Here is a 26,392-nt window from a genome sequence, read left to right on the forward strand (position 1 = left end):
TTATAATATTTAGTGTAATCATATCATTGTGGCCTATAAGGCTAAGTTAAAGCATTTTCTAGATCTTCAGAGGCCATCACAACCAAATATCCAGTGGTAAGGCAAGAGATCTGCTTTTGAGAAATTAGTTCAGCCGGCAGAGTGATTGGGGGGGAAAAAAAGGACTTGAGACTTCTGGGCAAGACAGAGGCATAGGTAGACATGCTTTGCCTCCTAACACAACTGCAAAAAGGAATTACAACTAAATCACAAAACAAATAACACCTGGAACTGTCAGAAAATTGAACTGTATGGAAGTCTGACAATGAAGGATTTAAAGAAGCCACATTCATCCACATGGGTACGGGGGTGGAGATGTGGACGTGGGTCAGAAAGGTGGCGTGGTGTGGCATGGAGAGACAGTAGCTGCTGCCAGGCAGGCATGAGCGGTCCCACATTCACCTGTGATGTATAAAAATCGGGAAGAGGAGCCAGTGATCCCAGCCCTAGACCAGACTGCACAGTACAGGGTTCTAACGCTGGGAAGATAAATCCCCATAACTTCTGGCTGTAAAAACCAGTGGGGGTGGGGGTGGTGCAGAAAACTGCCAGATTTTCAGGAAACTCCACTTAAGGGGACTGCATGGTTCTAAAATGTATGCAAATCACCCTCTCTGGGATTCAACACCAGGACAATAGCTGGAAGGGCGCCAGTCACGTATAGGAAGTGGGTGAAGTGACTAGAAATGGGGTGAGTGCTGGGCAAACCCTGAGAAGCCAGGCAGAGGCACAGTCCCCTCTCTGAGCCCTCCCCCAACACAGAGAAACAAAGTGGTGAAGTGAGTTGCCTTTCCCTGGCAATTACCAAAGTCTCCACTCCACACAATTCACTGGTGTCTTTTACAGGGAGTCAAAGCAACTATACATAACACACAGACACAAATTCAGGGAGGCTGCCAGATTGAGGAGACAGAAATATGGCCCAAATGAAATAACAGAACAAAACCCCAGAAAAAGAACTACACAAAATGGAGATAGCCAACCTATCAGATGCAGAGTTCAAAATACTGGTGATCAGGATGTTCAAAGAACTCATTGAGTACAGCAGCAGCATAAAGGAAGAAATGAAAGTTACATTAAGTGAAATAAAAAAAAAATCTACAGGGAACCAGCAGTGAAAGGAAAGAAGCCAGGATTCACATCAACAATTTGGAACATAAGGAAGAAATAAACATTTAACCAGAACAGAAAGAAGAAACAAGAATTCAAAAAATCAAGGATAGTATAAGAAGACTCTGAGGCATCTCCAAATGCACCAACATCCAAATCATAGGGATGCCAGAAGGAAAAGAGGAAGAGTAAGAAATTGAAAACTTATTTGAAAAAATAATGAAAGAAAGCTTCCCTAATTTGGCGAAGGAAATAGACATACAAGTCCAGGAAACACAGAGAATCCCAAACAAGTTGGACCCAAAGAGAAACACACCAAGGCTCATCATAATCGAAGTGTCAAAGGTTAAAGATAAAGAGAGATTCTTAAAAGCAGCAAGAGAAAAGCAAAGGGTTACCTACAAAGGAGTTCCCATCAGACTATCACTGCTTTCTCAAAAGAAACTTTGCAGGCAAGAAAGGACTGGCAAGAAGTATTCAAAGTGATAAAAAGCAAGGACCTACATCCAAGATTACTCTATCCAGCAAAGCCATCATTTAGAATGGAAGGACAGATTAAATGCTTCCTGGACAAGGTAAAACTAAAGGAGTTCATCATCATCAAGCCATCATTATATGAAATGTTAAAGTGACCTATTTAAGAAAAATATTAAAACTATGAACATTAAAAAGACAACAGATTCACAACTTTCAAAAACTGAATCTAACAAAACAAACTAAGCAAACACCGAAAACAGGAACAGAATTATAGATATGGAGATCATTTGGAGGGTTATCAGCTGGGAGGAGGAAGGGGAAAATTGGGAAAAATGTGCAGGGATTAAAAAGCATAATTGGTAGGTACAAAATAGACAGGGGGATGGTAAGAATAATATAGGAAATGGAGAAGCCAAATAACTTATATGCATGACTCATGGTTATGAACAAAGGGGGGAATTGCTGGAGGGAAGGGGTTTATTAGGAGGAGGGGACAAAGGGGGAGAATTGGGACAAATGTGATAACATAATCACTAAATATACTTAAAAAAAAGACGAGCTAGAGAATCAGGTTGTTAGGGCTATTGCCATAGTTCAAACAGGAGGTAAAACGTTTAAACAAGGGTGGGTATTTTGGAAACAGAAAGTTAGAAACAGAAAGAAGAGACTTTTCCAATGTAGGATTAATCAGGCTGACCATTCTATATATGGTGGTGAGTGTGAGGGAAAGAAAGGAATTAAAATGACTCCTATTGCTTTTCCATGTTCCTGTTTTTCATCATAGCACTGAGTTTTAGTAAAAGCAGAAGGAAATGATCATACTAATTATCTCTTATCAATATTCAAATCCCCTGCTATCTCATTGGTTAGATACTCATAGAAAATTAAGGATTTCTTTTTTTCTTGGAAGACTGGGAGAAGCATGTGTTTTTAGAAGAATGAGAATATGCCTAAAGATAAAAATACTTTGAGGATTTAGAGGCATAACATAAACACAAAGGATATTAACACTAGGAGTTCAAGTACACGGGCCGGGCCTTGTTGATTTCAGAGACATAAGGTGAAACTTGGCTATCATTACTGGGATAGGTGAAGATACTTGAGATTATGGCATTCCTATCAGGTAGCTTTCACATAGGGATTAACATATAACATCTGCAAGGAATAAAAGAGGACTGCGTAGAGTCTGCACTTCTCCATAGAAGCTATAGTTGCAACAAATAATATACTTAGCATATAGCCCCTCTTGCTTGTCTCTTTAAAAGGAAGAGGAAATAGTGCAGAAAAATACATTTATGAGTAAGAAAAGACATACTGAAATAAAAGGTTAAAAAATAGACTTTTTCAAGAAAGTGGGATAAACTCAAGTTGATTTTGTTAAATATCCTTGTAATTCTTATTACCTTATCACTCAGACTAACATTCATTCATTCATTTATTCATTCTCTCTGTAAGAATATTAATTCAGGACTCCTCTGGACATGAAGTGGAATTTAAAGTGGGAAAGGAAGAATTAGTCCTCAGGAATTTAAAATATATTTGTTGGGAGAGGTGAAATACACTTATGTGAAAAAGAACAAAAAAGGTGACTGATACAAAACCTAGCAATTCCTTCTTGGTAAATGTTTTGGTGGAAGGAACATTGTCATTGTTCCTTCTTGGAGGCATAGAGTGACTGATCATCTTCCTGTCCACTCAACTGTATACAACTTAGCATCCTGACACACTGAGCCCCTTGTCATCAGTTCAACAGAGTGATCTTTTATTATCTTTATATGGCAAATATCTGTCTCTGTTGTGCCTAGCAAGTAGTGCACATTATGTTGTGCATAGTAGGTTCCTGTAAAGAGCTTTTTGAATGAATTATAGAAATGCAAGCTTTCATATATTCTATCAATTAATATATTTTAGGTTAAAATTTCTTTAAATTTTGAGTATCATATAGGAAAGATGAAATCTATTACTTTTCATGTCTTAGGCTGTTGATTGGCCTCTATAGTTTAAAACCTTCAAAACAACTTTTGAGTGTCTTCTGTGAATCAGAATTATATTAGATGCTTCATATTAACTTTAAAATGTAGCATATGTTCATAGATTTAAAGTACAAATATGGTTAAATGTCAATAATACCAAAAGCAATCTATAGGTTCAATATAATGTATATCAAGATTCCAATGCCATTTTTTACAGAAGTAGAGAAAAAACACTCTTAAAGTTTATATGGAACTACAAAAACCCCAGAATAGCCAAAGAAATCTTGAGAAAGAAAAAGAAAGCAGGAGGCACTACACTCTTTGATCTTAAGCCATACTAATCAAAACAGCATAAGAACAGACAAATAGACCAATGGAACAGAACTGAAAGCTGAGGAAAACCCAAGCATATATGGTCAACTATATTTTACAAGGGAGCCAAGAATACACAATTGAGAAAAGATAGTCTCTTCAATAAATGGTGCTGGGGTAATTAGATATTCACATATAGTAGAATGAAACTGGATCTCTGTCTTACACTACTCACAAAAATTAACTCAAAATAGATTAAAGACTTAAATGTAAGACCTGAAACCATGAAACTCCTAGAAGAAAGCATAGTAATAAAGCTTGACAAGGGTATTGGTAATGATATTTTGGATATGTCACCTGAAGCCTAAACAATAAAATAAAAAGAAATAAACAAGTGGGCCTATATCAAACTAAAAAGATTTTGTACAGCAAAGGAAACGATAGAGTGAAAAGACAACTGATAGAATGAGAAAAATTATTTTATATCCATATATTTCAAAATATATGAAGAATTCATATAACAAGAACATAAAAACAAATAACCTAATAAAAATGGGAAAAGGACCTTAATAGACATTTCTTCAAAGATATATACAAAAAGCCAACAGGCACATGAAAAGATACTCAACATCATTTGTCATTGGGGAAATGTATATTAAAACCCCAATAAGATATGACCTCATGGCTGTAAGAATGCCTGTGATCAAAAAGACAAGAAATAACAAATGCTGATGTAGATGTGGAGAAAGGGGAATCCTTGTTGGAGGGATTGAAAATTGGTACAGCCATTATGGAAAACAGTATGGAGGATGCTCAAAAAATTAAAACTAAAACTATCACATAATCCAGCAATTCCACTTCTGGGAATATATCCAGAGGAAATGAAAACACAAACTCGAAAAGACTTCTGTACTCCTATGCTCATGGAAGCATTATTTATAATAGCCAAGACATGAAAATAACCTGAGTCCACTGATAAATGAAGGGATAAAGAAGCTGTGGTATACACCATGGAAATTATTTAGCGTTAAAAAGTGAGGAAATCCGACCATTTGCGACAACATGGATAGATTTTGAAGGCATTGTGTTAAGGGATATGTCATATAGAGAAAGACAAATACTGTATGATGTCACTTTTATGTGGAATCTAAAAGCAAGAAAGAAAGGGAGAAAGAAAGAAAGAGAGAAAGAAAGAAAGAGAGAAAGAAAGAAACCCTTTCCAACACAACTCTTAGATAAAGAGATTAGACATGTGGTTACCAGTGGTAGAGAGTAGGGGAAGGAGGAGTTGGAGGAAGGTGGTAAAAAGGTACAAATTTCCAGTTATAAGATACGTAGCATAGATGTGATGTACAATGTGATGACTATGGTTAACACTGATGTATGATATACATAATAGTTGTTAAGAGAAGAAAGAGAGTTCTCATCACAAGGAGGTTTTTTTCTTTATCTTTTCTTCTTTCTTTATGTTGTGTTTATGAGATGATGGACGTTAGCTGAACCTATTGTGATAATCATTTAACAAGAGAGGCATATTTCATTTTACTGCACCTCACTTTATTGTGCATCACAGATGTTGCATTTTTTACAAATTGAAGGCAAGACAACATACCAACAAAAGATTATGACCCACTTTATTGCAAGACTCACTTTATTGCAGTGGTCTGGAACTGACCTGGCATATCTCCAAGGTATGCCTGTATATATAAATCAAACCATCATGCTGTATGCCTTAAACTTATACAGTTAAGTATGTCAATTATTTCTCAATAAAACTGGAAAAAACATATTGTGCATAATTCCCACTACTCCTGAGTACTGCTATGTACTGCCTCTGATCATAGACAACAATATAACTTCTTGGAGCCTTAACTTTCTCGCCTGTAAAGAGAGAATACTGCCTATTGCATTTTTCAACAGCTTTAATGAGTTATAATTGGCATACAATAACCAGCATGTATTTAGAATGTATAATTTGATAAGTTTTGATATAGGTGTACATCAGTGAAGCTATTTCCACAATCAAGATAATTTACATATCCATTACCCCTAACAGTTTCTTAATGCCCCTTCAGAGCCCCTCACTCCTGATTCTCCTTGATCTTTCCCTGACCTCATTCTCAGGCAATCATGGATTTGTGTAACGGTAGATTAGATTGCATGTAAAAAACTTTTGTGTAAGTGGAATCACACATTATGTATTTTTTTTTGTTTAGTTTCTTTCATTCAGCCTAATTATTTTGAGATTCACTCATGTTGTTCATGTCAGTACCTTATTTTTTAAGTTGCTAAGTAGTATTTCACTGTATAGATATACCACAATTTGATTATTCATTTAGGTTCTTTCTAGTTTTTGGTTATTACAAAGGAAGCTACTTTGAACATTTGTCTTTGGGTGGACATTTACTTTTATTTCTCTTAGGTAAATACCTAGGAGTGTGAATGGCTAGGTTACATAGGTATATGTTTAATTTTATAATAACTGCTAATTTTTTCCAAAGTGGCTGTATCTTTATACATTCCTACAATAAATGTGTGAGTTTCAGTTGCCTTACATCCTCAATAACACTTGGTATGTTTTGTTTTCAGTTTTAGCCATTCAAGTGTTTTAAGTAATATCTTATTGTGATTTTAATTTGTATTTCCCTAATGACTGGTGGTGATGAGCATCTTTTCATTAACTGAGATTTTAAAAACTGACAATTCTTGAAGTTTTATTAGTTTTTCTTTCTTGTATTTTGAAAGTAGGTGAATATTAGGTAAATAATGTTTAGATAATTATGTCCCCTTAATGAATTAATTGACCTTTTTATCGTTATATAAGAATCCTTTTACCCTAGTTACATTCTTTGGTCTACAAACTACTTTGTCTGATAGTCACTGCAACTTCCTCTTTATTAGTGGTACCATGGTATAGTTTTTTCATGTTTTCCCTTTTGAAATATTTTTCTTTATTTTTAAAGTGGATTTTTTTTTGTGATTGTGTGCAGTTGAGCAATGCATTTTATTCCAGTATGACAATCTCTTACTTTTAACTTGGGTATTCAGACTATTTACATTTAATGTGTTTATTGTCATGGTTGAATCTGCTGTTTGTTTTCTATTTATGTCATCTGTTAATTATTCTCTTTTCCCTGCTTTCTTTTTAATTTATTGAGAGTTTTTATGCCTAAGTCTTTTGTCTGCTAATTACTTCTCATATTTTTTATTACATTTTATTGCTTCATTTACAATTTATAAAAATGTTTTACAACTTATGATAGTCTTACTTCAAGTAGTATTATCCCACTTTTTACATATGGTATAAGCATCTTTTACTAGTATACTTTCATTTCTGTCTTCTAGCATTTGTAATATTGTTGCCATACACATTATTTCTACATATGTTATAAACCTAAAAACAATAATTATGTTTTTGAGTAATCAATGATATTTTAAGATACTTAAAATGAAAGAAACAGTCTATTATATTTACCCATATATATCATTTTCAGTGTACTTTATTCCTTTGTGTAGATTCAGATTTCCACTTGGCAACATTACCTTCTGCGTTGTTGGATATCCTACATTTCTTTTAGTATATATATGCTGATGAGCTGGTAAGATTTCCTTCAGCTTTTGTATTTCTGAAAAATCTTTATTTTGATAGGTATAAAACTTTAGATTAACTTTTTTGTCCAATATTTTGAAGATATTGACCCATGTCTTTTTGCTTGCACTGTTTTAAAAAATAAGTCTGCTGTAATTCTTATATACATTCTAAATATGCTGTGTCATTTTCCTTTGGCTGCTTTTATGATTTTCTCTTTTCACTGGTAATAAGCAAATTGATTATTTTGTGCCTTAGTGTAGTTTTCTTAATGCTCTTTGAGCTTGGGGTTTTTTGAAATTCTCATATCAGTTGGTTTTGTTTTTTGTCACATTTGGAAAAATCTTCAGATATTTTCTGTTCACTCCTTTTTTTTTGCGGAATTCAATTACACATATGTTTGGTAGCTGGAAACTGTCTTATAGTTCACTGATTCTGTTCACATTAAAAATTCTTTTTCACTGTTTTATTTTTATCTATGTTACACAATTTTGGTTTACTTATCTTTTTGTCGTAGATTGTAAGCTCTTAGACAAATAAGCTCTATCTTATTTATCTATTCTTAGTTTCCAGCAGTACATAATAAATTCTTAGATATATATTGCAAAAATGAATAATCAAGAGTGTCTTATATCTTTTATAAAATATTCATGGGTAGAATTTTTGATTGGAAAGTAAATAGAGGTGGTTTCAGAGTATGAGAACATTTGAACAGATTGAAAACAGAAAAAGATATGATTTTGGGGATCCAGAGTACAGCATGAGAGCAAAAAGTGGTTCGTTGAGGTCAGTAATATAGAGTAATAATAATAATGATAATAGTAATATTAATAATAATGATGATGATGATAACAGTTGCTGTGAAAGTGAGAGAGGGTAGAGAAGTATAGAGAATGGGAGAAACATACTGAAGTGTGTCAGTGAAACCATTTTCTGATTACATTGCTGTAATCTAGATGGTAATATTGGTAACATTATATAAATATATATTGTATGAATCCTTGTAATTTGAACTGTTGTAATAAAGGCTTTTAAACAAAGTGCGGAGAGAATACAACATACTTTTTTGGAGTAGGCGAACCTTGGAACGAAGTGTAGGAATGGATTAACTGAGAAGAACCAGAAAGGAATTTTATCTAGTAAAGAATAACAAAAATAAAAATAGTATAGACCATAAATAAGCATAATGTAGCAGATTGAATAAATGGACCTTGGATTTGGGTTCATAGGGCTTTACTCTCATCTCCATCATTGGTGTCATTTTGGACAAATTACTTAGCTTGAGATTCAATTTCCTCATCTATAAAATGGGTATGGTTTTGGGGAAGATTAAGATTATCTGATGCATAGAGAACATTTATTTTATATCTGGCAGATAGTGGGTCCAATAACTATTAGTTTCTTCTTTTTAGACATTCTATATCTTCTGATGAGGAAAGGAAAATGCTTCAAGAAGGACTTTGTGGCCCCTCGTCACTTTGTATAAACGCCCAGGTATAATATATATATATATGTGTATGTATATAATTTATGAGTATAACTAATGTTCCCACTTACTTCTTATTTCTGTGGCAAATGGGGATTGCATTGCATTTTTGTGGTCTAATACTAAGAGCTAGGTAAACTTTAACACCGAGTTTCTTCACTTTTTCTAGTTTTAAATTATACTTAAAACTATTGGGATTATTAGCTAAACTTTGCATACAAATTAAATCATTTTACTACCACAATTAAATATTTTTCAGAAATGCTTCTGCTTGTAGGCAACATAGATATTGAATGAAAGATTGGACACAGATGATTATCAAAACTCTCAAATTTTCCCAAGTTTTGAACCCATTTTTATTTATTTATGATATAATTGACTTGTAACATTAGTTTTTGGTATAGGTTATATATTTTATGAAAAATATCTGTTTTGATCTCAATTTCTTCTCATGGAAATGATACAATATAAAGCACAGAGTAAAGTTTAGAAACCTTTGACTTAAAAAATAATCATACTTTAAATCTCCAAACAAGTTATAAAAGACCACTGTTAATGTACACTACTTACAAAAACATTTTGAGTATATGAAGATTTTAAAAGTGGTTCTAGTATTAATAATGTAGAAAATGGAAAAATCTTATTTCTTCAGTGAAGGAAAATTTAGGACTCTTCTAGTTAACTGTGTTCGGTTAAGGGAACTAAAGAATTTGCAGTCAAGTAGAATAAAAAGTGATAAATCATAATAGTTTGGGAGCCAATTTTTAGCACTGTTTTTGCCTCTTGAATACTTTCATTGACACATCCAATTTATAAATGTAGTACATAATGCTACCAATCCTGCTAAATGAAGAACCACCTTTAGTCATTTGCCTGGTATCTCAAGTGCTGGGTGCTGAGATGTCAAAGACTTGGCATGGAGTGGCACCTGGCTTTATTTGCTCCCTTTGCTATAGACTGGTTCTTTGAATTTATGAACCTTAGTCTGGCCTCGATGACAACTAGCTTGGTTAGAGTCACTTTATTTTCAGTTTAAGACATGCCGTCTCCAGGATGTTTGTAAACATGTTGAGAGGCAGAGTTTTGATGGATCTCACAAAACTCCTCTATAGGGCATGAACTGAAACTGAGGAGCCGACAATATTAATAATTCAGCATTTGGCAGTATTGTGGATATTAATGCACTTGTAATTCACCTTGACAAACCTTGGCCCAATCACATGTGAAAATGAATTTAGTCATCTCATTTTAGTCTCTGGTGAGTATTTTAATACTTTTTTTCAACCCACATGTGAAATAGAGAAAATAGTAATATCCCCCTAGAAATGCAAGGTTCATAGCCCACATGACTGTGTGTTGTGGAATAAAAGAAAATATGTTACACTAACTTGCCATCTTGATTTAATAAAAATAATGTTTAGGAATTTTTATATTACATTATGGCTGATTTGGGATATTTTAAGTTGCTCATTTATTCAAAATTTCAGGGCAAAGTACCTATTTTGGTATCATAGGTAAACATTTAACTCAACTTTAAATAATCAGTAAATCTATCACTTAGTGCAAGTAAACTGTATAAAGCATTTATCAAAAATTAAAACATGCTAATAATAGTAAGTATATATAATAGCTAAGTATATTCAGTATTTAGGACTTACAGTTATTTTACAAAAGTTACTTTCATGGGGGAAATAAATGTATCTTCTTGTATTAAAATGCCTTAGTAATGACATGATTTCTATTAAGTTATTAGTACTTCCAGGACACACCTCATAATTTGTGGGGCCTGGAAATAATATAGCAATGACTGGAGTGGAAAGATCCTGATTCTTAAAATTTGGTTGCTTATTTAGCTGTCTGAATAATCTATGCCTTTCTGGCACATACCAAATGCATTTAAAATTGCAAATGAATGCTTTTTAGTTATTTAACCCAGCTTCTTTCAGGCTAATATAACCGCTTTGTTGTCAGATTTCCTCTTTTGACTAGCATAAATGAGAAATTTAAATTTTCATATACATAAAAGGTATATTTTTTTGGTCCTTGAAGTATTTTGGTCCGTATTTTTACCTAGAAGTCCTTACTATTACATTCAAGTTGAACTATAAGGGGAAAAAGCTTATAAATAAGAAATAACCTTTTGTGGTGATAAAATGTGGTTTACATTACTTGGTGAAAAACACTGACTTAATAAAACTGAAATAAACAAATCAAATGGAGACCTTTTTTTGGCTGCTTATAAAAATGATCTTAACTTTTAATGAATTTTAGTATAGTCAGAGACATGTCTCAATATTATATTTTCATTAACATAAATCTTCAAATGGGCAATTATGTCCACATGATAAATATGTGGGGTTAATGATGGTAATTTGCCACCTGTGTCATGAAGCAGCTCCTTTTGATCCTTATGTAAAAATTTCCATAGTTTTCTTGGTAAGGCTTTAGAGTCTAAAAAAATCCAAATTGAAAGGAAAAAAATAACACTATAAAAATCTCAGTCTTGTCAAGAAATGAATCATGCCTAAGGTCTGAAAATAAGTAGAAAAGAATTAGAGGTGTATTTCAGATAGCAGATTGGATCCATTCAAATTAATTTGTAGTAGTGTCTTTATTATGTCATGGTAGTAATAAATGGCATTGTGCTACCAGCTTAATAATAAAAATGGAATAGATTTTAAACCGTAAGCTAGTTTAGTAACTTTGGCTCAATTTCTCTCCACTTCTGTACTCCTTGCAAAGGAGGATGCACTGCATCTCTGTGAACAACCTGAATTTTTCTTGCTCTGGAAAATCATAAAGTCCAACTTGGCTTTTGACACAGTCTAAGTTACGTGGTTTAGGTGAAGCTGATCTTAAAAGAGAAAAATTGGATACTCAGCAAACGCCAGCAGATATTTTGACACACTCTTAGAGCTGATAAGAGTCGTCATAAATTTAAACATAACCTTTCCTAGCACAGAATCTTCACTAATAAATGGCTTTGAATATTTTATGAATGACTGAGCACCCTGCTTTGCTAATAAGTCCTTTGGAAGCTATGACTTTTTGGTGGATGGTTTTACTTTTGGAGGAAGGTGTGTTGAGAAGGTACTGATGAGGTGTCATATAATTTTACAAGTTGCATAACTGCTTTTAACTATGAAACTATCTCTGATTAAAATAACAATTGAGCTTGTAATTTTTTTGGAACAGCTGCTGCTACAGGGGTCATTTCCTTGGAGAGCTTGAAAATAATCGTACTTCTGGTACATGAGTTATGTAGTCTTGTGTTTTACAGGAAAGCACAAAGTTTAAAGCCTATAGAAGAATGTTATTTGAAAGCTGTCAAACCATGTTAAAAAAGACTGCATCGTCAAAAGGCCCTGGTGGCCACGATTCTGCATGTAGCCTTGTCTTATTCATTATAAAATGCATGTTTATAAAGTTCCACAGAGCATCCAATTCCCAATTCACTTATATCAGCAAGACTTAACTTGCTCATTAATCTAAATTCTTTTGCAACTTTAATCTACATGTTTAATTAATCATAAAATGAGGCGGTAAGTAATTTCAGCAATGTGTGGCTTGTTATCAGATGCATTTAATCACTCTTCTGTGAGCTCATTTGGAAACACCTGAAGATGTCGAGTGCAGTTTGAATAAGCATAAATTATTCTTTGTCAGTGTACTTCACTCAACTAATAAGACATTAATTTAAAAGGCACTGTTTGTCATTTTTAGATCTTTACCAATATTTTTAGCTTGGTAATATAACTCTAATTGTATATATGATTCACAACCAGTGCCCGACATAGGAAAGGGTAAGAGTTTAATTCACTTTTCTTATTTACATGTAATTATGTCATGTAATCCTAGTTTTTAATGAGGATTAACCCTCTTGTAAGTATTCATATGCTTTTGGAGTAAGGTACCAATGAATTATAGTTAGAAAAATTATTTGTTGGTAAAAGGACTGTGATGCCTAGGTTAGGTCTGAAAGGACATGAAGTTTGGGAGAAGGCATGATTTGGGAATACGGGTATTGCACAGGGATTATACGAGGCAGATATTAACCCTTAGAAAATCCAGGTAATATAACCATATTTAGCTATCACATAATAATATATATATAGTCCTCATATAGGGCCAGGTAGACTATATGATGATAGCAATTTTTAAGAAGGCAAAAACGAAAGCAACAATAATAACAAGACCTACTCATAGTTTCAGAGCAAAAAAATGCAGGAGAGTTGAGTGAATTATATATCTTGCTGTCAGGAGTATAGGAATAAAAATTGCATTTTATAGGATGTCATCACCTGTCCTGTTTATGCCATGAGAGCAGTGACACACGGTAAGAATAATTATCTCAGTGGAAACAAATTTATTTACCTGCCGTGGAGCATCCCTGTTCATCTTACTCATGAACTCGTCTTGCTCATACTCTATCTATGGATTGTCAGCAGTGAGCCAGAGGAGATGATTCCTGGAAAGGGAATATTGGTTTAAGCTGAAATATAGCCCTATTCTCCATTTTTATTTGATGTACAAAACTCCCAGGCTTCTTCCCTTTCTTAGGAGACCCTTTACACTAAGCTAATAGTTATTTATATGTCCATTTCTTACCTAATGCCTCATGACTATAAAAATTTTTCTTTCTCTTTTCCTTTCTAAGGGAGAACAAAATCCCAGGAAATCTCATTTATACAGTTGAAGTCATATAGACCATAGGAACACATCATATGAAATGCCATTTACCTTTATTTCACTAAAAGAACTATAAATTATGTTTTTTATTTTTAACTTTTGAATCATTTTTATTGTTATTGTATCACAGTTGTCCCAGTTTTTCCTGCTTTGGCCTCCTCTGCCTATCCCATCCCCCGCTCCCACAGTCAATTCCCACACTGTTGTCTATGTCTGTGGGTCATTCATACATGTTCTTTGACCACTCCCATCCCCTTCTTTCCACCATTATCCCCCTCCTACCTCCCCTCTTGTCACTTTCAGTTTGTTCCATATGTTTTAGAACCCCTGATGAAAATCTCAAACACTGGGTCCTTCGTTAGAATCATCCTTGACAAACAACATTTCTTTTGAACTAAACTTTCTTGAAAAGAATACTTTCCTTAAACATGTATGAAGGACACATGGACAAATCCAAGGTGGGGAAAGATTGAGGCAGGAAGGTGGAGGTGGGTGGGGCAGGGGAAAGTGGTGGTGGGTAAATGGAGACAAATGTATTTGAACAATCCAAAAAAAAAAAAAAAAGAAAAAAAAAGAATACTTTCCTTATTCATGCAGTCTAATATGAAGACTTGTGTCAGTTTTTAATGATAAGGACCCTCAAACTTCCCTAACTCTTCTTTCCATGGCAAAACCTGATATAATTTTCCCAAAGAGATTTATTTTCTAACTTGTTGTTTTGGGTGCAAAGAAAGGACACAGTGTTCCCCCTCCCCAACTGATGTGTGAGAGACCTGCCCTGTTGTCCTGTTAGGTCCCTCTATACAAAGACAATGATGTATTTTATAAAATATTATATTTTAACTGTAGCTATTTATATGATGTACTTCACAAGGAAAATGATAACAGTTCCATGCTGCTCTTACATTCTCACATGTTCACATGTATGCTTTTGCACATATACACAGACATACATATGTACACAGCTTAACTTAAAATACACACTGCCTCTTTTACCCAGTCACAAACAAGGACATACCATTAAACATACTTCTCCAATGGTGATTTCACAATTGCTTAGAATGCACAGTACCCAGAATCATGCACTACTACAACGGGTGTAACTGAATGAGTGGGCCTTCCATGTCGAGCTGAACTGACAGAGATGGTTAGCAGGGCTCTTGTTTTAATGCATAATTTTTATGGCTGAAGGACAGCATGCTGATAAAGAAGGGGATTACTGATGGCAGAGAGGGGTGGGTGAAGGCTGAATGAGGCGCATGTATAATGTGGTATCCACTAGCACATGTGCTCTAGGGGAAGATTTGGAAAGCCTGATTGGACATCAGAGTCTTCAGCTGCTGTGGGACTTTAGGATCAGCAGATGAATGAGAATGTCATAGTGCAGTTAGTTATAGGCAACACTTCTGACCTTATACTACAAGTCTCAATATCTTACTAATAGTAAAAATGGGAGAATAATGATATATTTAGTTACGCTTTATGCAACAGCACAGAAGAGGGCCTGATGTATCCCAATCTCCCACCCTCAGTTTCTTAAACAAGTGAAATCATATTTTTTAATCCTCACTAGAGGATATGTTGATTGATTTTTAGAGACAGAGGAAGGAGGAGAGAGAGAGAAACATTGATGTGAAAGATCAGTTGCCTGCAGGCAATCGGTTGCCTGTTGTACATACCCCGATCAGAGATCGAACCCTGCAACCTAGGTATATCCCTGACTGGGGGTTGAACACTCAGCCTTTTGGTGTATGGGATGATGTTCCAACCAAATGAGCCACCTGGCCATGGCCAAGTGAAGTTCTATTCTAATTTTTACTGAAAAGGACATGTGTTATTTCCTACAAAACCCTTCATAATTCATGCCCATCAATTGTTCCTTTGAATCTAGGCTTTGACTGTGAACATTGTTTGCCTTTCAATAGCAAGCTAGTTTTTCTTAATAATTAGAAATTGGCTTCTACTAGATCATTTAGACATCATATATGTACAGATCATTTGGTGGCTTTATGAGAAGTTCTGATTCTAGATGTCCAAAGCTCTGCCCAGATGACATTTTTATAGATCCACATAGCCTTGCTCATATATGAAAACAAGGCATTGATTTATATAGATGGTTTAGTGTGCATTTAGTTATTTCTCTGGAATTTTCATGAGAATAGGTTGGCTTATAGTTAATTTCCTAGTGCCCTCAGCCTAGAAACTGTTTTCTTAAGGCAGCACCTGAATTACTTGTATTCAGGAAAATATAATTGTGTAGTTTTAGAAATTGTCTAATTTTTTCCATTACCCATAATATATAGTATTGGCATGGTTATCACTCCTGTTGTAACAATCTATTAGAGCCATAATAATCATTTGTTTTTGCATACTTCCAAGTATTATATTTGAAATTCCCAGATCTCATATATAGTAAATGAGGAAATAATGTATAACTTTCACATTGAATTCTTACTTTTCTTTTTTATTTGTGCTTTTTTTTGTAAAGCATATGGCCTACTTTAAAAAGGCTGATAGTTATCTTTTTTTTAGTATTTCTTTACATCACAAAAAGACTTTCGGAAGTATACATGGCAATGTATTTGTATGCAGTTTTCAACTTACTAATAGATAAAGTTCTAAAAGTTTGTTGTTGGAATTTGGAATGGATATTCATATAGAAACCATGTTATAAGTGGTGATTTGGCTCCTTGGGCAACCTACTGAAACCCATTTACTCCATAATATGGCTGAATTATACTACTAAGAATACTATAGTAGCTAACGAACTACTGCCTATTAAACAGTTTTGATATGAAATCTCATTTTGACATCTAACTTTAAGAATATTCTTTTGATGAATTTCTGGTAATGAGATTTGACTTTTTCTACCTCAACTCTAATGGTGCCTAGCAGTGGAAGTACCCTTTGGAATGGAAGTTGGGAGATGAGGAGGACTTCCTGAATTCTCCTGCTGTGGACAATAACTGGGTATTCTGCTTGCAGTAGGAAGGAATGGGTGACCCTGGTGACTCTGGTATGGAAATGTATATCTGTTTACAAATGAAAGACATCCTATTGGATATTTATATATATTTAGAGTAAAGAGGAGCATTTTCTAACTTTACACTGATGAGCCAAAAGGCAGAGAAAATCAATACTCCTGCTCATTCACTATGCCTCACAGTATATTCTAAGTATATTCTTTCTTTTTTAAAAAAGTCATTTGAAAGGATTTTATTTTTAATCAAAGAAACCCTTTTTTCAAATTGAATTTATTGAAGTTAAATTGGTTAATAACATTATATGGGTTTCAGGTGCACAATTCTATAATACATCATCTATGTATAGAATGTTCACCGCCCCATGTCAAGTCTCCTATCACCATTTATTCCCCTTTACCCTTTTCTGCCTTCTCCCACGCTCATAACTCCTCCATACCACCATCTATAATTTTGGCTTTTGATTTTTTAAAGATAGAACTTGTACTAGAATAGTTTTGGAATTTATTATTTATTAAGATCATATAAGATGAGGTGATATAGAATATAGGAAGCATATATTCCCAAATACATGACAGTTCACTCAAATGAAAACCAGTAGTCATCCATTGTTGTTTAACTACATTATGTCCTTTAAGAGTATCAGGAGAAAGTCATAAAAGAGTGCAAATAGGTAATGGAAAGTTCATTTGCTCACACGTAAAACATCATCTTGAACCTCAGAAATTGAATTATGTTCATTCTTTTTTCTTTGAATCTAGCAAATTTTGTATTTTTTGATTGCCAAGGGGAAAGTATGAAAAAAGGAGAGTAATAAAGATAAAAGGAGAGTAATAAAGATAAAATGAGAGAAGTGGTATTTAAAAGGCTTTAAAGATTTAAGTTGTCAGAGAAAACAGTTTGATGAGTTATAGGTAAAATAGAAAGAATTTAATTTTCCAAAGAAATACATAGCTCAAACTGTAGGAGAAAAGTTCTCGGCAATACCAACTATGTATTTTTTCTTAACTTGAGGAATTAAAAAAAAAAAGCATTTGGCAGAGTGAAAACTCAGCTGACTTCATGCCTACCAAGTGAAAAATCTGATTCTTTATCATCTATACACATAGTTGGGTAACTCACAGAGCTACCCAGTGTATAGGTTGCAATGGCAAGAAGCCAGCAGTGAAATCAGACTCATAAGTGCTCTATAGAAAACCCCTCAAATTACTGCTGCGCTGTTGCCAGCTGTACTGCCAGAGAACAAGAGCTGTACATATTTCTGTGGAATGACTGGGTTATTTAACACAGCTTGATTGGCTCTGTTCCTGCCCCTGTTCTTTTTGGCTGACAGCTGACCACCATACTGGTTTGGTTTCAAATAAGACCAAAGTGGACACAACCACTTAAATACACCTTCCTTTTGTATACTGCTCTCTTAATGCCACCAAATCCTATCCATATCTTATGTATCTTACAAAAGGAGAGATAAATATAACTGAATTTCTTTAAGTAAAGTATACTGGGTGATACTTTGCTGTCCTTTATTCCCGAAAGCCATCAGATTTTTAGAAGAGTCATTTTCTTGGTCTTTTATTTATCGGTGCTTAAATTTATTGAATGTGAAAGAATTACATCTTAAATCTTTCTAATTGTATTACTTTTTTTTTCATTTTAAATCATTGCTTGCTTCATGATCCTAGAATTAGACTGGTTATTCAGAAGCCATCTAGTCTTTCTCTCTTGCCCTTGGTTAAACTGATAGATAGCTACTTTTGTCTTACAGTCTTTCAAATAAGAAAATATAAGATATCCCAAAGGGCACTAGATGGCTTCAATTGCTACATTCCTTGAATTAAAGAAACCTTTAAATGAGCAAGGTGGTTGGCTCTTTCCCTGTTACGTGAGAACCCATGGATTCACATGTTCTAGTTCCCATTAAATCAAGAGGATTTCAAACAGTTTTGATTATGATGTAGAATAAGAAATAAATTTCTGTTCTAATCCAGTATGCAATGTAATATAACTAAAAAAGTTTTCATGACTAATACTTATCCTTAATATGTGCAATGTTTTCTACTTTCTCTTTTCTTCCCTCTCCTTTCCTCCTCTTCCTTTGCCCCTCCTTTCCCTTCTTTTTCTTTTAAATAAAAAATATTGATTGGCACTCAGAACATTGATTATTATTATCCACTCAGTAATATGAAAACTATTGCATGGAAGTAAGCAAGTTTTATTTTTTTTCTAAGTTTTGATTGTCAAGTTCCTTGGTCTAGTTTTTTTTTTTTCTCCTTAAAGAACCAAGTCTCCTCCATAGGACTCTAAATCCATTACCAATTTTGGTAAAATCATTAGGAAATAACTTTTGTACCCTACTAGTAGCATATAATCTATTAATAATACCAGGTATTAAGTGCTTAATTGTGCCAGATGTTGTATTAAGTGCTTCATATATATTTGTCATGAGAATTTTTCATGTAATCTTCATAATTTGTTCTGTGAGGTAGACACTTTAATGGTTATGATAACCATTAAAAATTAATTATTTTGCAGGTATGGTGTCTTTTTATTTACTTTTTTGGTGGTAAAATACATATAAAGTTTACCAACCTAATCATTTTTTTAAAAAAAATTATTTATAGAAGGGAAGGGAAGGAACAAGAGCGGGAGAGAAACATCAACGTGTGGTTGCCTTTCATGTGCCCGCCACTGGGGACCTGGACTGCAACGCAGGCATGTGCCCTGACTGGGAATCGAACTGCGACCCTTTGGCTCATAGTCTGGCTCTCAGTCTACTGAGCTGCACCAGTCAGGGCTCATTTTTTAACTGTGCAATTCAGTGGTATTATACCCATTTCTATAGTTGATAAAATTGAGGCTCAGTCATATATCAGTTTCTTCAAGGGTAAAAGTAAATGACAGGGTAAATTCAAATTCAAGGTTGCTTAATTCAGTGATCATGCTCTTTCTCTCAAACCAAATAATTTTTTAATTTTGGCTTTAAAAAATAAGTGCTAAGAAAAACAGACTTGTAATGATAATTGTCACTTTTTTTAATAATATAAATTAAAATTCCTGATAAAATAATTTTTACTCTGAAAAGAAATATAGAAAAAGAAAGCAAGAAGATAAATAAGCATCTCTTCAGAGCCATGGATAGAAAAACTTGCCACTCTACTTAAATCTTTTAAAAATCTTTTTTTAAAGAAAAAAATAGGTATACATGGAATTATATCTTATGCTACAGGACAGGATATTTTAGCAATTCAGAGGAACTCAAACATGAATGAAGAGTGGAATTTTCCTTTAGTTTTCCATAACTATGTTTTTTGAAGAGAAAGACGAAGGAAAAAATGACCACTGTGCCTGGTTTTGAAGAAAAACTTGTTTATATATGTAATACATTGGAGAAATTGTTTGGAATCACTTTGGCTATGCAGAAATGTGACCACTGAAATTCTTAAGCAAGGCGTGGAGCTATCAGCTTCATTAAACTAATTAAGTCAAATAAGAATGAGCATTAGTGAAAATAATTCACTTACCTTATTTTCTCACTGTGTCTCTGTAAAAGAGCAAATAGTTTAGAAAGAAAATAATGGGTACAGTTGGCTTTTAAGACCTCTTTTTTCCTATCTTCAACCCCTGTCACATTCCTATGTTTAATACGAGACAGTTGCTCTCTCTCTTTTTTCCCTTGACTTTCCCTCTTCCCTCTCCCCCGCCCTCTCCCCCCCCCCCGCCCTCTCCCCTGCCCTCTCCCCTGCCCTCTCCCCCTCCCTCTCCCCCTCCTCTCCTCTCCTCCCCTCTCTTCTCCTCTCCTCTCCTCTTACATTCTTCTCTCCTTCTACCTTCTTTATTTTGCATTCTTACATGCAATCCTTTTAACTTCATGATAACCTTTATTCTTTTATTAGAAAGATGATTCTTGAATTTTTAAGGTGCAAATGGATCTTATTTCTGCTTATTAAAATGACAATCTAGAAAAATAACATGGTTGATGCCTTCTTGTATGTCTTTCTCCCATAAACCAAATGCACACTTTCAGAAGAAATGTTGAAAAGTTGCCATCTACTTTATATCTTCTTGGGAGTAAGGTGTGTCTATAGTTACTGTACAACCATTAAAGAAAAAACCAAAGATTCTATCATAAAAATTAGTATTGACCTAGATACTTCTGCCACACTAACTATAAATATACTTTTGTAAGCACACTTTTGTACAAGGAAATGGACTTTTTCAATATATAATTGCTTTGTGATGCTACCCCAGAGGAGAATTTGAAAGCAGGCAGGTGTGCTAGATCTAAGCCTCATTGAACTCAAGGTCAGGATTTCAAAATCAGCCTCCTCAAGCATACTCAGACAAGGTAGAATAAGATGAACTTGGATTCAGAAATACTGCTAAAAAAACATGCTTCGAAGGTCAGAGGAAGGTAAGAAGGATTACTTTTAGTGATGGTAAAATGTAATAAGAACATTATCAGAAATAGGTTCATGATTGAGGTATATGTTGAAACTCCCAAGTAGTGCTGTGGGTAGAGAGATTTGGATTATGAAAAAGTATTAAAAACATCCCCAGACACATAGCTGGAACCATACTGAGCAAATACACAAATATTCAAATAATGGAGCAATTTTGAGTGTTTTGGTACAATGAAATGCAGAAGAAGTAAAGCATATGCATATTCTGATAAGATGGAGATAGAGAGAGCAACAAATCACTATTAGTCAGGAAAGAATTTGCAGAGCTGGTGAGTTATATGTTTCAGTTTCCCCCATTTATTGCTAAAAGTAACAGATCTAATGTTACCCTGGTCTTATCTTGTTTATATTTTTTAATGTGAATCTTTAGGTAGAATCAAAACTTATACATTTTTAGATGTGGATTCTATTCTTGATTAAGGATTCTTCTGGATCCTAGGAACATGTAATATGATCAAGATATTTCCTCCCTAAAACACCATTGGTTCTAGTGGTTCCTAAGATAACCAAAATTCATACATTTTTATAATGGAACAAATGCAGCAAATATATGAATTTGATTCCTCCGTGGAAGTTTGTTTTGTATTTTGGGTTTTAACTTCAGCCAACTTTGTTGGTCACAAGGAGGAACTGGTTGAGAGAAAGTAGACACATTACCAGCAATTTATGATCTGCTTAGGTAAATCTCATTTCCACTCTTTATCACTTTTAATTTCACTGTTTGTCCATTTATCTATTTCTAACAAAGACAGATGTTTCACTTTTTACTATCTTCAACCTACTATTAAATAGCTCCATTATATATTTGAAGAGTGCAAGCCAATGTGTACACAAATGTCAGAATAATTACACAATAACAACCTGCTTTAAGACATGTTCTCTGGGTCATATGTGTTTCAGGATAAAAGGAAGAGAAGAGAACTAACATTAATTGAGTACCTACATATGTTATCTCATTTAGTTCTTGCAAAAAATATTAGGTGGCAATTACATTGAAATAAATAAACTATTTGGAATAGGAAACAACCCTATTAAAAGAGCAGAATTGCCACAGATTCTTTAAGAAAATGTCAATTTATCCTTGCCAAATATAGTAGGCTGAAATGAGAAATAAATGAGTATCTTGATTTGTGACCATCAAGATGTAAGTGACAAAATGTGAATGATATGACAGGAACCATCACCATTTGCCTCACCTCTACAGTGAATTATTGGACATAATGCATCTAAAAGAGGAAATAGCACTGTAACCACTGTGACTTTATAAAATGCTATCTCAGAAAAGACAAAGATTCACTCTTCTGCTCAAGCGAGGAAACACTTGTTCTAATATAATTTTATGTTTGTTGACTGGATAATGGAACCTTGGTAGAACTACTGGCATAAATTTTTTTTTAACATGTTCATTTAATTTGACTCCTGGCAAAGAGATCTCTCATTGTGAAGAGACTTTGAGGATTTAAAAAAACCCTGAAATGACATATTTTCAGTTTTTACTTCTTGCTGTCCCACTCCAAGTTTCATTAGATAATAATTACCAATTTTTAAACAAAATACTAAAAAAAATGGGTGAGGTCAAATGTTTTAAAAAATACAGAGAAACTATCTTTTTCTTTACTTTAAAAATTTATGGAGATTTTGTCAAACACCTAGCACTGTGGTTGATTTATGATAGATGCTCAATAAGTATTATTGAAATGTAAAAATAAATATATACATGTTTATTTATTCTGTTTTTATTGAATTATTGGGTGACATTTGTTAATAAAATTATATAGGTTCCAGGTATATGGTTCTATAATACATCATATGCATATTGTATTGTGTGCTCATCACCCCAAGTCAAGTCCCCTTCCATCGTCATATATCCCCCTTTTAGCCTTTTCTATCTTCCCCACTCCTGTTTCCCTATTTATTCCTTTTTAAATCAACAGACATTTACCGGGGCCTTAATATGTTCTAGGTAGACATATTTGAGATTTAAATGAGAATAACATACAAAAACCAGTCTTTAATCCATTTAAAAGCCTAAAAGAGAGACAAGTAAAAAGAGAAATTATAATAACATATTAGTCTTAGTGTATGAAAGAAGTTAAGACACATGGAAATTTGCAATTTACCAGGGAGAGTTGGGGGATGTCTTCATTGAATAGGTTAACATTGGAGCTGCTGCTTAAAAGAGTAATGGGGATGTGGAGATAGAATATTCTAAGCAAGGGTATAGCATTTGTAAAAATCACCTAAACATTGAAAGGGCCTGCTATTTTTTGAGAATTGTAAGAATTCAGTATGATTGCCATGTGTGGGTGGAGGAAATGGAGAAAGGGATTAGGCTGGAAAAAAAAAAATCCACCTAACAGTTTGGAGTAGTGTAATTGTTTCCTGATATGAACCTGGAAAATGTTTAATTTCAACTAATTAATTTTAGTTAGATGGGGCTTTTTCTAGGATATTACTTTTTTTTTTTTTTAGAATCTCCATGGTAGACCTTTTAGTGCCTTTACTATAGCATATGAGATATTAAGCTGTTAAAATGATGAAGTTATGCTGAGTGTGATGTGATATGAAAGGAGTGGAATAACGTATTGAAACAATTACTAGTCACTTTTCCTTGAAATTGTTTTTTTTTAGTTACTTTTTGAACTTACAAATACCTTGACAGCCAAATAATTTGCTAGACAACCTGTAAGATTTATTTCTAAATCCCAAGAAGTAAAGGCACTGAATGCTTTCATAAATACAGTTTATTTATGGTTAATACTTTATATTTCTGTTTTTAAGAGAGAAGAAGATGGTGCAAATTATGTAAATGCATAGCATCTCTCTAGCTTCATGAAACTGTTAGCTGGGTATATCTTTGTTTTCTTCATTTCTGTGAGTTTTTTAAGATATTTACCTGTACTACTTTATATATATACTTTTTAACTTAATTCCAGATGAAGATTTCATTTGCACATAAGCCCAGACTTTACAATGTTTGTTATTTAATTTTTTTTAATTCTAGAGAAACACCTCAGAGGTTTCAGACTTTATTTTAGAGAAATTACAGTTCCTTTAACTTTAAATTGCTTGTGTAGGTCACTACCAGATAATAGAGAGCACGATGCACTTTACAAGTTGAAAAGTTTTTCACCAAGTATTGACACCAAGCAGTGACAATTTCCAGAGAAATAACTAATTAATCTCTGCTCCTTTACAGCTATTTAATGCAATGCATAACTAAAAGTCCTGTTAAATTAATTAATGATTTCAATTATGAACTTTTCTCCAAAATGTTATGATTCGTATCAGGCTGATAATGCAGTGACCTGGGAGTGTGAAATCTGTGTTATGAAGAGAGTCGCCAGTTAATTGATTCACAAATTATTTAAAGTTTGTTGCACCCAAGGGAGTGCTCAGTTTCACGACAGTCATTTCTTAAAGTGTACAAACTCCTTTTTCACCTTAAGAATATCTTCAATTATTAAGCATGATAAAGTGCCAACATGTTTCTGGGGTTATGAGTAATCTTAACATTTATGCTTTAGAATTTGTAGGTGAATATGTGAAGATGAAATCTATTTTGGAGGAGAAAAAGTTTAGCGAATTTTTAGATGTTTTTATCTTTGTGTGTGTGTGTGTGTGTGTGTGTGTGTGTATTCATTAACACTATTACAGATGTCTCTATTTCCCCCCCTTTCCCCACCTCCACTTAACCCCCACCTTCTTTATCTAGTCCCTCCCTTTCCTCTCCCCTCCAAAAGCTTACAAAATTATCAGCGGCTCTTTTGTAGTAATTTCTTTCATTGTGTCTAGTAATTTTAAATAACATCCCAAATATCACCCCTTAAATTTTTTGCATTTGCTATACATTGAGAATATTTCATGTTGAAAGACAATGCAATTATGCATTCTTAAGAAATTTTGAATGGGTAAGTAATACAATAGAAGTTGTTTTAATGATTAGTGTTGGAAGCATTTGGATTGCTGGTAGGTCTAAAGTGCCAACCCTAAGTGTTGGAGAAGGTGCTGACTCTCAATGCAAGAATATTAATTTCTATAGGGCACTTCGAGTCTTTTATAGAATATAAGAAAAAATGAAAAGAGTCATATGTTTTTACTTCCAGTCCAGTTATTTTACCCGTAACTTAAATAACAAAAGTGTACACATGGAGAAAGGAGGGAATCAATATCATTAATATTTTATAATACATTTATTAAAGTTTCATTAATGTTTCTTTGTTGGGCTTGGGCTCATTTCAGAATGGATGATATGACCATAAGTGAAAACCTTTTCTTGACTGCCCATGGCTAGTGGAGGTAGAAAGGGAAGGAGGTGATACTTGAGAGTCTTTAGCAGGAGGAGAAGCAAGCAGGAAAGTCTCTGCCCATTGAGTAGTGGCTTTATTATTAGTGGACTGTATAATCTTGTCTGCTCCATCCATATGCATATTTGGACTTAATGAATAGCTAAAAAATCTGGTACTTTTAGGGTGGTTGAACCATATCCTTATCAGTTTCACTCCAATTTGGTAGGCGGTATAAGAAAGACATTTTAAGTTTAATATAAAAAACACATGTTATCTCTTAGTTCTGAACTGATAGATGCATTTAAAGGATAGAGCAGGAAGCTTGTATTTTGGAAAAATCCTATGTTTGCAAATTTTACTTATCCTGGTGACTCTTCTGTTTAACTTTTCTCTCTCTCTTTTTTTAATCCAAGAACATTTCTCAAAGAGAAAGAAATAGAATTATTAAAAATAAGTTTATCTTTGTTAAACTTGATGCAGGGCAAAAAGAAATGGACTTGGAAAGGGAAGTAAATTTATACTAATTTTTGCATTGTAGGAAATGTACTATTTCAGACACTGACTGACTGCTTCTGTTTTCTAAAATTAAGGAGCCTATAATCTCAGCACCATTAACAAGGGCTGTCATTCAGATACACAGTGTCTGGCTGATTTAAATAAAATGAAATGAAGATAGTTGTTTCTGGTCCCTTGGCTTCACTCATTGCCATAAACATATGCTCTGCGTCCCGCTTCTTTCCATCTTATTTATGACTTTAATTTGTTGTGTGGGCTGCGCTAGAAATTAAATTTAATATAATTCTCCAAGGGACCCTGTCATATAATAACATGGTAATTTCTGTGTATCCTTTTGAAAAATGAGGAAATTAATTCTTCCTGACATGTTCTAATTATTCCAGTGTGAACGGCAAATCCGTTTTTCCTAGCCCCTGAAGTGTTATAGGCAAATGGCTGGTGTTCAAAGCTGAGGTGCTAATGCTGACCAGC

The 26,392-nt window shown here is 33.9% G+C and overlaps 1 protein-coding gene across 25 annotated transcripts in view; it reads left to right on the forward strand.

Annotated features, from left to right (window-relative positions):
* SOX6 (SRY-box transcription factor 6) overlaps positions 1–26,392 on the forward strand; it is a 606,402-nt gene that overhangs the window by 124,395 nt on the left and 455,615 nt on the right. For 21 of the 25 annotated variants that reach the window (XM_054586042.1, XM_054586045.1, XM_054586046.1 and 18 more), the window contains exons 3-4: positions 7,428–7,510; positions 8,913–8,994. The exons of 2 other annotated variants lie outside the window; for them this stretch is intronic. The gene's annotated coding sequence lies outside the window, so the exon portion shown is untranslated. Of the gene's footprint in view, positions 1–7,427; positions 7,511–8,912; positions 8,995–10,098; positions 10,245–26,392 lie in introns of all 25 variants that reach the window. 2 more of the 25 variants (XM_054586044.1, XM_054586040.1) reach the window with 2 other exon arrangements.

The sequence above is a fragment of the Pteronotus mesoamericanus genome, unplaced genomic scaffold, assembly GCF_021234165.1.
Source record: "Pteronotus mesoamericanus isolate MK-2021 breed Mesoamerican mustached bat unplaced genomic scaffold, CSHL_Meso_final contig_90, whole genome shotgun sequence".
NCBI classification, from domain to species: domain Eukaryota; kingdom Metazoa; phylum Chordata; class Mammalia; order Chiroptera; family Mormoopidae; genus Pteronotus; species Pteronotus mesoamericanus.